Source organism: Jaculus jaculus, chromosome 1 (genome assembly GCF_020740685.1).
Source record: "Jaculus jaculus isolate mJacJac1 chromosome 1, mJacJac1.mat.Y.cur, whole genome shotgun sequence".
Lineage (NCBI taxonomy): Eukaryota > Metazoa > Chordata > Mammalia > Rodentia > Dipodidae > Jaculus > Jaculus jaculus.
Window position 1 is genome coordinate 328,564,332 of NC_059102.1, and position 15,040 is coordinate 328,579,371.

A 15,040-nucleotide genomic window follows, 5' to 3' on the forward strand; every position below is an offset into this window, starting at 1 on the left:
CCCTAACTCCTCAAGCTGAACACTAACCCTAACACTAACCCCCAACACCTTACCCTAAGCCTAACCCTAAACCTAAACCCTACCCTCACCCTCAACCCTCACCCATTTCCTATCACCCCTCATCCCTCACCTTGAAACATCTACACACTAAACCCTAAACTCTAACCCCTACCTATTAATCCCTAACTCTAACCCCTACCCCCTAAACCTTACCCTAACCCTAACTCCAACCCCTAATCCCTAATTCTATACCATAAACCCTAACCCTAAACCCTAAACTCAAACCCTAACACTATCCCCTAACCCCTAACACCTAGCCACTAACCCTAAGCCTAACCCTCACCTCTAACCCCTAACCCCAAATGCCTAACCCCAACCCTAAACCCTAAGCAATAAACCCTAAACTCCAACCCCTAACACTAATCCTCGCCTCGCCATCTAACCCTCTAACCCTCACCCTCATCCCTCACTGTTCACCCTAATCCTAATCCTAATCCAAACCAAACACCCACCTCCAACCATCCCACTCCCATCTCCACCCCACACCCTAACCCCTAATCCATCCCCAACACCAAATCCAACCCCTAAACCCTAAACCCTAACACCTAACCCCTAACCCCATATCCCTAACCCCTATCCCTACCCCTAACCCTATTTGACCCTAACCCTAACACTAACCCAAACCCCAAACCCTAAACCCTAACCCTAACCCCTAACCTCTAACCCCAACCCCAAACCCAAACCCAAACACTAACCCTAAACTCAACCACTAAACCCTAAACACTAATACTTAACCCCTAACCCCTAAACATAACCCTAACACTATTTAAAAGTAGCCATAACCCTAACCCAAAACCCCTAATCCAAATCCTAACCCTAACGAGTAACCACTAACCCTAAACCTAACCCTAACCCCTAACCTCTAACCCAAAACCCTAACACCTAACCTTAACCATAACCCTAACCCCTAACTGCTTAACATTAACTCAAACCCTAACTCCAATCCCTAAACTGTAAACACTAAACCCTACTCTAACCCCTGACATCTAACACCTATCCCTTAACATGTAACCCTAACCCCTAATGCCTAACACCTATCCCAACCAAAACCCTAACTCTAACCATATCCCTAACCCCTAACACCTAGCCACTAACCCTAAGCCTAACCCTCACCTCTAATCCCTAACCCCTAACCCCTAATGCCTAACCCCAACCCTAAACCCTAAGCAATAAACCCTAAACTCCAACACCTAACACTAATACTCGCCTTGCCTTCTAACCCTCTAACCCTCAACCTCATACCCACCCTCAACCCTCACTGTTCACCCTAATCCTAACCCTCGAACCCTAACTCACTAACCCTAACCTACCTCTAACCCTAAAACCTAAAACTGAACTCCAACCCCCAATGCCAATCCCAAACCAAACCATAACGCTAATCTTAAACACTAACCATAAAACCTCAATGCTAACCCAACCCCAAACCCTAACCCCAACCAGTATCCCATAACCTTTAACCCAAACTCTAACCCCTAAATGAACCCCAATGTCAACCCCAACCCTAACCCCTAACCCCATACCCAAAAACAAACCCAACTCCAAACCCAACTCCAACCATAACCCCAACCCTAACCCTAACCCTAACTCTAACCCTAACCCTAACCCTAACCCTATCCCTAACCCAACCCTAACCCTAACCCTAACACTAACCCTAAACCAACTCCTAACTCTACCCCTAACCCAAACCTTAACCCTAACCCTACCCCAAAACCTACCCCTAACACTACCCCTACCCTTAACCCTAATCCTTTACTTACCTCTACACCTAACCATACTCCTACCCATACACCTGACCTTGACAATAACACTGACCCTGACCCTGACCATAACTCTGGCCCTAAACCTAACAACTCTAACACTGACCCTACCCTGACCCCGACCCTAACACTAAACCTAAATCACTAAATGTAACCTTAACCCTAACCCAATCCTAACCTTAAATCAATTCTAACCCTAACCAAACCCTAATCCTAACAACTAACCCCTAAACCCTAAACCTAACCACAACCCAAACCCTAACTCTAACCCTAACCCTAACCCCAACCCCAACACCAAGCCCAATCCCAACCCTAACCCTAACCCATCACTAACCCTAACCCTAACCCCTAAACCCTAACCTTAAACCCAAACCCTAACCACTATCCCTAACCCTAACCCCAACCCCAACCTTAATCCTAACCCTAACCCATCACTAACCCTAAACCTAAACCTAACCCTAACCCTATCCCTAACCCAACCCTAACCTTAACCCAAACCTAACACTAACCCTAACCCTAACCCTAAACCCTAACCGTAACCCCAAATCCCTAAACCACTAATCACAACCACAACCACAACCCTAACCCTAACCCGAAACCCAAATCCAACCCTAGCCTTACCCCTAAATCCTAACCCAACAATAACTCTAACTCCTAACACTTAACCCCAACCCCTATCCCCTAACCCTAACCCCAACTACCACCCCAAAACCAACCCCAACCATAACCCCAACGCACCCTTAACCCTAAACCATAACCCCTAACTCTTAACCACTAACCCCTAACACTAACCCTAAGCCTAACACCTAACCCTAACCTTAACCTTGACTCTAACCCTAACCCAAATCTTAAAACCCTAACCCTAAACCCTAACCAAAACCCTAAACCTATAACCCTAACACTTTAAGCATAACAGTGAGCCTAACCCAAACCCAACACTAATATTAACCCAACCATAACCCTAACTCTAACCCAACCTAACCCCTAACCCTAAACCTTAACACTAACCCTAAAAGCTAACCCCTAAACCATAAACCTAACCCCACCCCAACCCCTAACCCAACCCTAACCCCAATTTCAACCCCAACCCTAACCCTTACCAATGCTAACCCTAACCCTAACCCCAACCCCTAACCCTAACCCTAACCCTAACTACTAACCATAACGCTATAGCCCTAACCCTAACAACCCTAACCCCTAACCCTCCAATGCTAATGCTCAAAACCCTAAAAATAACCTTAACCCTAACCCCTAACCCTATCCCTAACCCTCACCCTAACCCAATCTTAACCCCTGCTCTAACCCTAACTCTAACCCTAACCTCTAAACCCCTAACCCATAACCACTAATGCCTAACCCTAATCCCAAACCAAACCCCAAACCCCTAACCCCTACCCCTAACCCTAAACCTACACTAACCCTAAACCTAAACCTAAACCTAAACCCTAACCCTAACCCCTAACCACTAACCCTAACCACTAACCCCTAAAACCTGAACCCTAACACCAAGCCCAAGCCCAACTCCAGCCCCAAGCCTCACACAACACTAAACCTAACCCCTAACCCTAACCCTCTAACTTTAACCCTAACAACCATAACCTTAACCCTAACCACTAATCCCTAACCCTAACAACCCTAAGCCTAACCCTAACTCTAACCCAAATAACCCTAACCCTAACCACTAATCCCTAACCCTAACCCTGAACCTAACCGTAATCTTAACCCTAATAACCCTAACCCTAACCCTAACTCTAACCCAAACAACCCTAAACCTAACCCTAACCCTAAACCTAACCAACCCTAACCCTAACCCTAAAATCCCTAACCCTAACCCTAAAAGCCTTAACCCTACCTAACCCTAACCCTGACCCTAACCCTAACCAACCCTAACCCTAACCCTAACCCTATCCCTAACCCTAACCCTAACCCTAACCCTAACCCTAACCCTAACCCTAACCCTATCCCTAACCCTAACCCTAACCCTAACCCTAACCCTAACCCTAACCCTAACCCTAACCCTAACCTATAACACTGACCCTGATCCTGATCCTGACCCTAACCTTAACTCTAATCCCGGTATTGGTTTCAGGTGATGCTAGATTCCTGGAAAGAGTTTGATAATATTTCTTACTTTTCCATGGAGAAGCAGTAGTGTTAATTTCTCCATGAAGGTCTATTAAATTTCACCAGTGAATACATCTTGGTCTGGACTTTTATTAATTAGTTTGGAAACTTTATTACTGCTTGGATCTTTGTGCTTGTAATAGATCTATTTAGTTAGTTTATTTTATATTGATTTTATTTTGATAGGTCATATGAATCTAGGAAATAATCCATTTATTTCAGATTTTCATACTTAGAGGCATATATATTCTTAAAATATATCCTTATGATTTTCTGGACTTCTTTGGTATTTGTTGTAATGGTGCCTTTTCATCTTTAATTTTAGAATTTTTGTCTCTTCTCTCTTATTTCTGGTCATATTTGCTAAGGGTTATTAATCTTGTTTATTGTTTTAAAGAACCAACTCTTTGTTTCCTTGATTCTTTGGAATTTGGTGGGGGGGGGGGTTCTATTTCATTAACGTCTGCCCTAACCTTTATTATTTCTTCCAATCTACTGATTTTGGTTTTACTTGATCTTCTCTTTCCAAGGCCTTAAGATGAAGCATTAAATTGTTTACTTGTAAACTCTACAATTTCTTTTGCCCCCCCTAATTTCTTAGTATAGGCACTTAGTGCTATAAATTTCCATATTACATTGTGTCTCAATGGCTTTGGTATGTTGTGTTCTCATCATCATTTGATTCTATGAATTTTTTGATTTCCTGTTTGATTTCTTCAATGGCCCATTCATCATTCAACAGTGTACTGTTTAGTTTCCATGAATTTCTGTATGCTCTATTGTTTTTCTTGTTGCTGACTTGTAGTCTAATCCCACTGTGGTCAGATAGAATACAAGGGATTATTTAGTTTTTCCTGTATTTGTTAAAATTTTCTCTGTGTCCTAATTCACGGGCTATTTTAGAGAATATTACTTATTATGCTGAGAAAAATGTGTATTCTGCAGGATTTGTATGGAATGTTCTGTACATATCTGTTATGTCAATTTGGTCCATGACATCACACAATCCAGATGACACTCTACTTTTTTGCCAGGATGTCCTGTCAGTTGAGAGTGTGGCACTGAGATCATGCACTACAATTGTGTTTGGTGTTATCTGTTAATTTAAATCCAATAGTGTTTGAGCCCCCATGTTAAGTGCATATACGTTTGGAATTGTAATGTACTCCTGTTGGAGTGTTCCTTTAATCAGTAGAAAGTGATCTTCTTTATCTTTCCACACTAATGTTGGTTTGAAGTCTATCCTGTCAGATATTAGGATAGCAACTCCTGCTTGTTTCCTAGGCCCATTTGCTTGAAATACTATTTTCCACCTTTTCACTCTAAGACAGTGTCTGTCTGTTATTGAGAGATAAATTTCCTGGAAGCAACACATGACAGGATCCTGCCTTTTAATCCAGTCTACAAGCCTGTGTCTTTTGGTTGGGGCATTGAGGCCATTGATATTGAGTTATTATTGAAAGTTTTGTATTTAATTTCTCCATTCTTGGTTTATACTACTTCCTGTTTTCCCTTTCCTCACTTGTTTTAACTGTCATTTGAGTTTGTTTTAGTTTTTATTATTTTCTGTAAGTATTTTCTGTAAAGCTTGCTAAGTTTTCATAAATTCCTTGAGCCTGTTTTTGTTGTGGAATGTCCTAATTTCTCTATCAATTTGGAAAGATAGTTTTGAAGGAAAATGTAATCTTGGCTGACAGTTGTTATCTTTCAGAACTTGGAATATATCATTCAAAGCCATTCTGGCTTTTAAATTTTGTGTTGAGTAATAGGCTGTTATTTTTTGGGGCTTGCCATGGTAGGTGACTTACTATTTCTGTATAACTGATTTCAATATGTTTTCCTTCATTTGTGTGTTTAGTAGTTTAATTATAACATGGTGATGATAAGTTCTTTCCAGATTTTGTCTGTTTGGTGCTCTAAAAGCTTCCTGTGTCTGCATTGGCATTTCTTTCCCAAGTTAGGGAAAGTTTTCTTTGATGATTTTGTTGAAAATGCCTACTAAGCCTCTGGATCGAAATTCTCTTTCTTCTACTATACCCTGAGTTCTTATGTTTGATCTTTTCATAGTGTCCTGGGTATTCTGAAATTCCCATTCATACTGTCCTATTAGCTTTCTTTGTTGGACTGTATTAGATCTGCAACCTGGTATTCTAGTTTAGATATTCTGTTCTCTCCTTTATCCATTCTACTAGTGAGACTTTCCACAGAGTTTTTTTTTTTTTTTTTTAAATTTCACTGACAGGGTTTTTTAGAGCTAAAATTTCTCCCTGGTTTTTCTTCTGTCTTCACTTAGCATTCTCAAATTCTCATTAGAATCATCCATAAAATTTGGCTTACCACTCCAGAAAGCATCTTAAGTTGCAAGCACCAATCCATGCCCATTCCTCCAAAACAAACATTCCAAAAGATAAAAATCCACATGGTCAGGTTCATCTCACCCAACTTCTGTAGCAGACAGCTTCATGTTCGCTGAGATGACCTTCCAGACCAGGCATGGTAATGGTAATGATATTTATTGAAGCTTACAGATTCAGGGGAAGTTCCATAATGGCAGAAGAAGCTGGCCTGCCTTCACAGGTCTAAGCAGACAGAGACAGAGAGAGAAGCACAAGCCTAAAAGCCAAAAGCCACATAGCACAGCACACTTCAAGAAATCCAGCTAGGCACACTTTGCATTTCTTTAGATTCTTTAGATTGAAATGTTATCCCATTTAAGCAGCACTGACTTCACTCTTTGTTAGAGAATTTGCTTCTATTTTTCAGGTGAGAATTGGACCTAAGGAGATAAATGACCCAGCAAACTCCACCCTGGCCCCAGCTGAAAACACAGAGGAATTGGTAAAATGGGAAAGTGCTACTTTCTTAGTTAAGCTGATATCAGCACAAGGGAGATGGAAAAAGATACTGCGGACACTCAACACCTACCAAACCAAAGATCCAGATGCTCCTAAGTGCCCATCACTGAATTAGACATAAAATGCTCCCATGATGGCTCAGGGAATTTTTCATAAGAGGGGCCAGAAAGATTGTTAGAGCCATTTTGCACAAAGACATTGACTCCCCACCACAATGCATCACTCACAATCCCCATGGGGTTGATCTTCAACCCCAGTGAGGAAGGACTCTTCAGAAAAGGGGCAGGGAGGAGGAAAAGGATGGTACAAACATGTGATGTTTACATATAAAATATTTCCATATATAATAATAATAAATTTAAAAGAATTCAAAGCTAGAGTTCTCCATTTATTCAGTCCCCATCCCTTCTAGGTTTCAATACCTGTGGTTGAGCCCTGTAACTCCATCCTCATCACCCATAGAACCTGATTGTACATTCATGGTAGACAACAAGGCCACATACAGACCTCAATATGGAACACCCAACCTAGGCCAACTTTAATTGCCTGAGTCAAATTATGTCTTATATCACTGCTTCCTTCAGATTATGTCTCCCCGGATATTAACAGAATTCCAGATCAATATGATGCCCTTTCCCCACATCTACTTCCCTCTAACCCTGTTGTCTATACTGAGAAAGTCTATCAAAAACTTTTCTCTGTAGCAGAGATCACCAATACCTTCTTTAAGCCAGCCAACCACATGGTGAAATATAACCTTCACCAGAGTAAATAAATCACCTGCTTCTGTTGTTCCATGGTTATGTGGTTCCCAGAGATGTCAGTGCTTCCCTTTTCATCCTGAAGTCCAAGCTCAGCATTCATTTTGTAGACTGGTGTTCCACTGGCCTCAAGGTTGGCATTTATTACCATATTCCCACTGTGTACTTGGTAAAGACCTGTTTAGCATACAGGGTTTCAGTCCTGCTTTGGCCCAGTATGTCTTTGCTGTACCCATAATTGTCCCTTATGTGATAAAAATGTCTCTGCCATGACAACATTTTATGATTTTGGCTATGGAAATAGTTGAATTGTGAAACATATAAAATTATTCTAAAACACATAATGTATAATGGCTTATTTGGGGTGGAAAGGTCAAAGTGAGGTCAGGGGAAGAGATTGAGTAAAGGAAAAGTGGAGGAGGGTTATTAAAAATCTAAGAGGGTATAAAGAAGTCCTGTGGAAACCTAGTTTTTTGGACAATGGTGCACCCAGATAGATGTTACAAGAAAGGTTTCGGTGCAAGGAATGGGATGCCTTCCAGTGAGTTGTTGGCCAGGGAGGTCTCTCATGCCCCCCAAAACATTGTAAGCCATTGCCAATGCTCTTGGTTTCCCACCAGAAATAGATGGGAAGATGCTATTGCTGGTGACTTCACATGCTTGGGATACAAGGTCACTGAGAAATCTTGGTGGAGCTGAGCTGAAATCCTATTTCACATAGAGCAGCTGACAGAAAGTTCAAAAAAGCTACAGTTCCATGGAGAAAGAAATCACCAGTGGAGACAAAAGTGGACACTAAAAGCCTTAAATTTGGCTAGCCAGGCCAAATGAGCCAATGGTTGCAATAGTTTTGTTTGTTATAGGTGAAATCAACCACTATCTAATTAGATGGAGGCTGACTCCATGAGAGGGAATATATATCTGATACTGAAAATCTATGACAGGGGAAGTCATGAGCCCCAGGGTATAATGTCTGCTGGTGTCTGGCTAAATGTATATACTATGCTCACCAAACTGCCTGGTAAGCACTTCTCTTAATGTCCATACCTATATATATGTATTATTTTTATTTATTTATTTGAGAGCAACAGAGAGAGAGAGACAAAGAGGGAGAGACAGAGATAGAGAATGGGTGTGCGCCACTGAAAACAAACTCTAGATGAATGTGTCCCCTTGTGCATCTGGTTTATGTGGGTCCTGGAGAGCCAAGCCTTGAACCGGGGTCATTAGGCTTCACAGGCAAGTGCTTAGCTGCTAAGCCATCTCTCTAGCCCCATACCCATATATTATGCTACTCTGTTTTGGTTAGAAAAGCTTCTCTTTTTAGATATTGGTGACTTCTGGAATGTCTCAAAAGAGACCATAGTGCTGACAAGGAGTGACAGATGAGTGCTCAGCACTGAAACATCACACCTTCCAAGACTCAGGGCCCATTGCAAAAGAGGTGGTGGAAAGAATGTAACAGTCAAGTGAAGCATAGGACTATTTACAGTGCACTCTTCTAGACACAAAATGGCCTGGATTTCCATGACTTTGCAGTGCCTGACCCTACCTACACAAGACCACAGGACCATGAAAATATGAGAAAAAAATGATGACATCAAAATAAAATAGAGACTGATTGGGAGGGGCAGGGGATATGATGGAGAGTGTCATTTCAAAAGGGAAAGTTGGGGGAGGTAATTACATTGGCTTATTGTTTATAATTATGGAAGTTGTCAATACAAAAGAAAAAATTCATGTTATAAAATCCAACAAACACATATGCCTAAGTTTTCTTCATTTAGAAGTCTTGTAACTTTGGGCAGTTATATATTCTTGAGATGCAGCTCCAGCATGGATACTCAGGACAATAACATAGCTTGCAGTATTATCTAAAGCATTTAGTAAGACCATGGATATCTACCAAGAATATACTAAGAACTGCTTACTATATATTACCAACTTATAAAGTGTTGAGCTTTCCTTATATTTGTAATCATATATATATATAGATAGATAGGGTCTCACTGTAGCCCAGGCTGACCTGGAATTCACTATGGAGTCTCAGGTGGCCTCAAACTCACAGCAATCCTAATCCCAAATGCTGGGATTAAAGGCGTCCACCACCATGCCTGGCTTTGGAATAATATTTCAATATTATATTTCATGAGAGATTTGACTGCTTATAAACAGTAAGAATCCTTGCCAAAACTCTGACACATAACTGCTCTAATGAGAAGAAGTCAGGCTTTATAACCATCCTCCCAGAAGCTTTTACAAGATGATGTACTTGGCCATTGAGATTCAAAGTTCTCTTCATGTACTAGGAATTTGTCCCATACAGGTAGAAATAATATCAAATGGCTTAAGGCATGGATCACTGACATTTTTTTTGTTTGTTTTTTATTTAGCAGAGACAAAGGAGGAGAGAGAATATGGGTGTGCCACGGCCTCCAGCCACTGCAAACAAATTCCAGACAATAGAGCCCCCTTGTGCATCTGGCTAATGTGTGTCCTGGGGAATCGAACTGGGGTCCTTTGGCTTTGCAGGCAAATACCATAACTGCTAAGCCATCCCTTCAGCCTTTACTGGTGTTTTTTTAATTTCAGACATAATACAGAAAATTCTAAGTTTCTGTGGCTATAGATCAAGACGATTTTGAGTAGACAGTCATTTTATGAAGTTTTCTATGACCTTCAGTTATCACTGAGTAAAATCATTGTTTTGAGATATTCTTTCAAAGATGCACTTTTTTTTATTGTTCAGAGTTTTAATAGAACAGCTCAGAAAAGTGTGTCCTCTGTATTCTGAACACATCACAAAGACAACAGATAATGTACCCCTACCTTAAGTGGCCTTTATCTCCCTGAGCCCCTTAACACGCCTTTTATTAATTAAGCTCAACTCTGACTCTCTTGTTTCCTACACAATGGAAGTATGTTATATTAATCTAGGGTTTCAAACAATTATACAATCTTCTTACCTTCATTTACTTTGTTCTTGCTTTAATATTGTTTTTACTTTAATATCTTTTTTAATTTTTTAAATTTTTATTAGCATTTTCCATGATTATAAAAAAATATCCCATGGTAATTCCCTCCCTCCCCATCCCCACACTTTCCCCTTTGAAATTCCATTCTCCATCATATTACCTCCCCATCACAATCATTGTACTTACATATATACAATATCAACCTATTAAGTACCCTCCTCCCTTCTTTTCTCTTCCCTTTATGTCTCCTTTTTAACTTACTGGCCTCTACTACTAAGTATTTTCATTCTCACACAGAAGGCCAATCATCTGCAGCTAGGATCCACATATGAGAGAGAACATGTGGCGCTTGGCTTTCTGGGCCTGGGTTACCTCACTTAGTATAATCCTTTCCATGTCCATCCATTTTTCTGCAAATTTCATGACTTCATTTTTCTTTACCGCTGAGTAGAACTCCATTGTATAAATGTGCCACATCTTCGTTATCCACTCATCAGGTGAGGGACACAAAGATGCACATTTTAACATTCATTTATGTTGATCTGGAGAACAATTATTAGTTACTGTTTTATTTATAAGTGAAGAATGAACCAACCTTAATTTCTGTAATTGGTTGTGTTAGGTCAGGACAAAATGGAGTTACAGCAGGAGGGCAACAGAGACATAAGGAAGCGGGTCATCCACATTCCTCAAGAAACACCCAGCCACTATCCCTTCCTTGTCTTATGATGCCCCAGGTCTAGGTTTCCTGCCTTCTTATCTCTCACCTGGTCACTTCTGGTCTCACACCCTATGGCTAATGTAAAGAGCAAAGGAGTTCCTTCCCTTCCTCGCCTTCCCCCAAATGAAGAGCTCTATACAGCGCACTATCTGTAATCTCAAAGTTGACGGCTCTGCTCTTGAGAATCAGTCCTGGCAGCTCATGTTTTTTTCTGAATAAAAGCTTCCATCTTTGCCTCATAGTGGTCTCCGTGGTCTTGGTCACTCCTGAACCTCATATCTCATATCTACAAATTGTATCATAGCTGAAATGTGAAAGTGCCCAGGCCACAAGAAATTCTTAGTCATGTATGGATATAAGGATAACTCACATTTGATAATTATACCATGTGAACCAGTGCAAGTTCCTGGGACCACATGAGTGACCTGTGCTTTCTTCCACTCCAGCTCTTATTTGCTCCTGCAAATAACTCACTATCCTTTAGTGAATGTCAGTTACTCTAAAGACCCTATGTCCTGACCTTCACATACATCCTCTTTTTCCTTGACTTGCTTTCCTTAGGAATCTAACTCACTTGGCAGCTGTCTCTCAGCTTGCTCTGCCCCTTTTTTGTCTCTTTAGGATCTCTCATACTGGACTGATCTAAGTTCAGGTCTCTGTTCATAATATTCCTATGGCTTCTTAATTTTCACCCAATAGTCAACATTTTCTACATCAATGTTGAAGACATTGAGGATCTGGATGGTAGTATGCCCTCTGTTGTCTTCATAACTTAAGAAAATTATATGTATAGCTGCAGCTTCAGTCATCAAATCTCACTTGCTTAAACAATGTTTACTGTCTTTTCTCTCTGAACTCAACAACTACTTCATATCCATGTATTAATAAAAACTAAACAAGATATCCAAGTTGAAGACTCAACTACTATTTACTGATGTTTTTAAAGGTATCCATCTCACTTCACCTATTACAAGAGATTACTATAGTACTTTAAGAAATGTGCCAGCAAGTTTTACATTTTCAAAGCTTTTAACTCAGTTTCTTCTTCCTTCTCAATGAAGCCTACCTCTAGGGTACAGGAAGAGCACAGTAAATGATACTTCTGTGGGAGCACTAAGCAAAATACTTAAATTGGCTTTCTTGTCCTATCAACATAAACCACTATCCTATATAGTATGAGAATGTTGTCCCAAGTGTTCAAGTTTCTCAGCATGCCAATAAGAAATTTTCTCTATTGTCAGCTGAGGTTTTATGCTAAGGATGGGAAAGATATCAGTGATAGTCATGACTGTGACACTCAGGTATTTCAGCCTGGCCAGGACTGAACATTCATTTAGAGGCATTCATTGTGCAGGACTCCGACAATTCACTGAGAACACTCACATTATAAAATGACATTCACTGTTACGTCATCAATGCAGCTGTGGATGTATCTCAGCAATGAATCAGGTCAAGAGAAAGGTTAGGTTTAAAATAAGATTTCACATGATGAGGAAAAAGTAATAGTGGCATGTCAACAGCTCTCAGATTGGATCTGAAGCCTATTTCACAGGAGGAAATTCATTTCTGATACTGAAAACAAAACATAGTCAAAAAAGTCTATGGTTGAGAAGATTATAAGCCCTGGGTGCGGGGTGAGGAACTACTATATAGTTGCTTGGCTAGATGGATATTCTGTGCCTACCAAATTGTCCTATACTTGTATTTACACCCATGTGTTAGTGATACTCTAACTTCTGATCAGAGAAGTCTCTCTTTTCTGATGGCAGTGACTGTTGGGGGAGGATTCAAAGTCATCAAAGTGCTGAGAAGTGACAGTTGAGTATTAAGCACTAAATGAGACATAATTCTCAAATTTTTCAAGGCTCAGGGACTATTGTGGAAGAGGTGGCAGAAAGGATATAAGAGCCAAAAGATGAGGAGAAGTGCTTTGGAATGCCATTCTAGAACATCACATGATGTTAGAAATTGAGATGGAAGCTAGCTCCCTGATGACTATATGTCATAATGCTCTAAATAATTATGTGAGCTGTTGGGGTATAAAAGTTACACACAATGTGAACAAGCAGTAGATCCTGCAAACTACAAAATCAACAAGTGTGAACTAAAGATCCCAAAAAAGCACAGCATATGCTATAACTACTTTCAGCAAGGCTGAATGGACTGATAAAACTCCTTTGGTCACAGAGAGAAGGAATGTTGCAAGTGAGAGCCAAATTACCTTGGGCTACTATTAGCACCATAATAGCCATTTATTGCCTACCTCTGCGTTTGACCTAATATCCTGGTGACCATCAGTTGATCTGGTGTAATTCTTTTTGGAATGAAAGGACAGACTCCCATATTCCACCAACCCAAGGGTAAGAATGTTATCAGATAGCATCTGAAGATTATGGTAGAGATTTTTCCACTTTGCTATAATCCATCTACCTAATGGCCAGCCAATGTACTTGAAAAGTGCCTTGATTTATGACTTTATTTGTTCTATAACTGTAAAACCTTCATGAAATTGTTAACATGTTGGAACATGGAATTTGGGGTAACCTAAATCTGTGCTCCTGGGGCATGGTACTCATATTTGGCTCCAAAATAAACTATCACACTCCTTTGATGTGAGAGCTGTGTCTTTTCTGCCAACAGAGGCAAGATGTATCCAGGGGTGAAATAGTGGCACATAAGTTATGGGAAGTAATCAACTGCTCTCTGACTAGATATGAAGGCCATTCTGTGGGAGGGAAATCATGCCTGGTACTGACAAATAAGCCAATGAAGATATCTTAAAAGAGAGCTTCCACTATTCTTTGGGTAAATGGGGAGTTATGCCCATCAAAAAGTCTTCTAAATGCATATGTTTATCTACTTAAATCAATACTATCATCACAAGAGAAATTGGTTTTTACAGGTGGCAGTGAATTCTGGGGAGATCTAAGACCCTTCAAATTGACCAAAAGAAATTAAAAAGTAAGAAAGAAGGAAAGTGAGTGCCTATCACACCTGTCAGGACCTAAGAAACAACATTACCCAGGAAGTAACAGATTAAATATGAGTGCTTCTCTCAGTGCTTGACTGACAGCCTTTGCCAGGGAGATAGTGGTAGACCTTAAGGAAATTCAAAACTCATCAAAACATAAAATAAGGCTGCTGAGGTCTGGAGAGAAAATATTAAAATAAGGCTGATTAGAGATAACCACTAAAAGAAACTTCTAACATGCCCTCCAAGGTTCAGGGAATATTGCAGAACTGGGGATAGAAAGAATGTTAAGAGCCATACTGTGGGAAGGTGAACTGTGAAGCATAATCCTCCCCACAGAAACCAACTGGTACATGCACGACCACACAATGATTACCAATAGCCTCTCTGAGGAGGACCTTTAGTGCAATGGAGATAGTAGAGAGGGAAAAAAAGAGTACAACCCAATGAGAATATGACCATTTTGTAATATGTTCATAACAATAAAAATTATTTTAAAATTCTAAATGTAAACAAATCTACTAACAAGTGAACAAGATTACATAATATGTACAATCGAACTTTTTAAAGTATCAGTAAAAATAAATTTCATATAAATATTTACCATATCATAAAAATACTGAGGAGCTAGGAAGATTGCTTAGAGGTTAAAGGCACTTGCTTGCAAAAAAAAAAAAAAAAAAAAAAAAAAAATCTTATGTAAGTCTATACAAAACTGCAAGAGACCTTCCTGAGTCATTGAAGAAGACAATGAATATAAAGAAATGACTAATGATCATGGACCGGAGCCCTAACATTGTTCAGTTTTGCACCTTT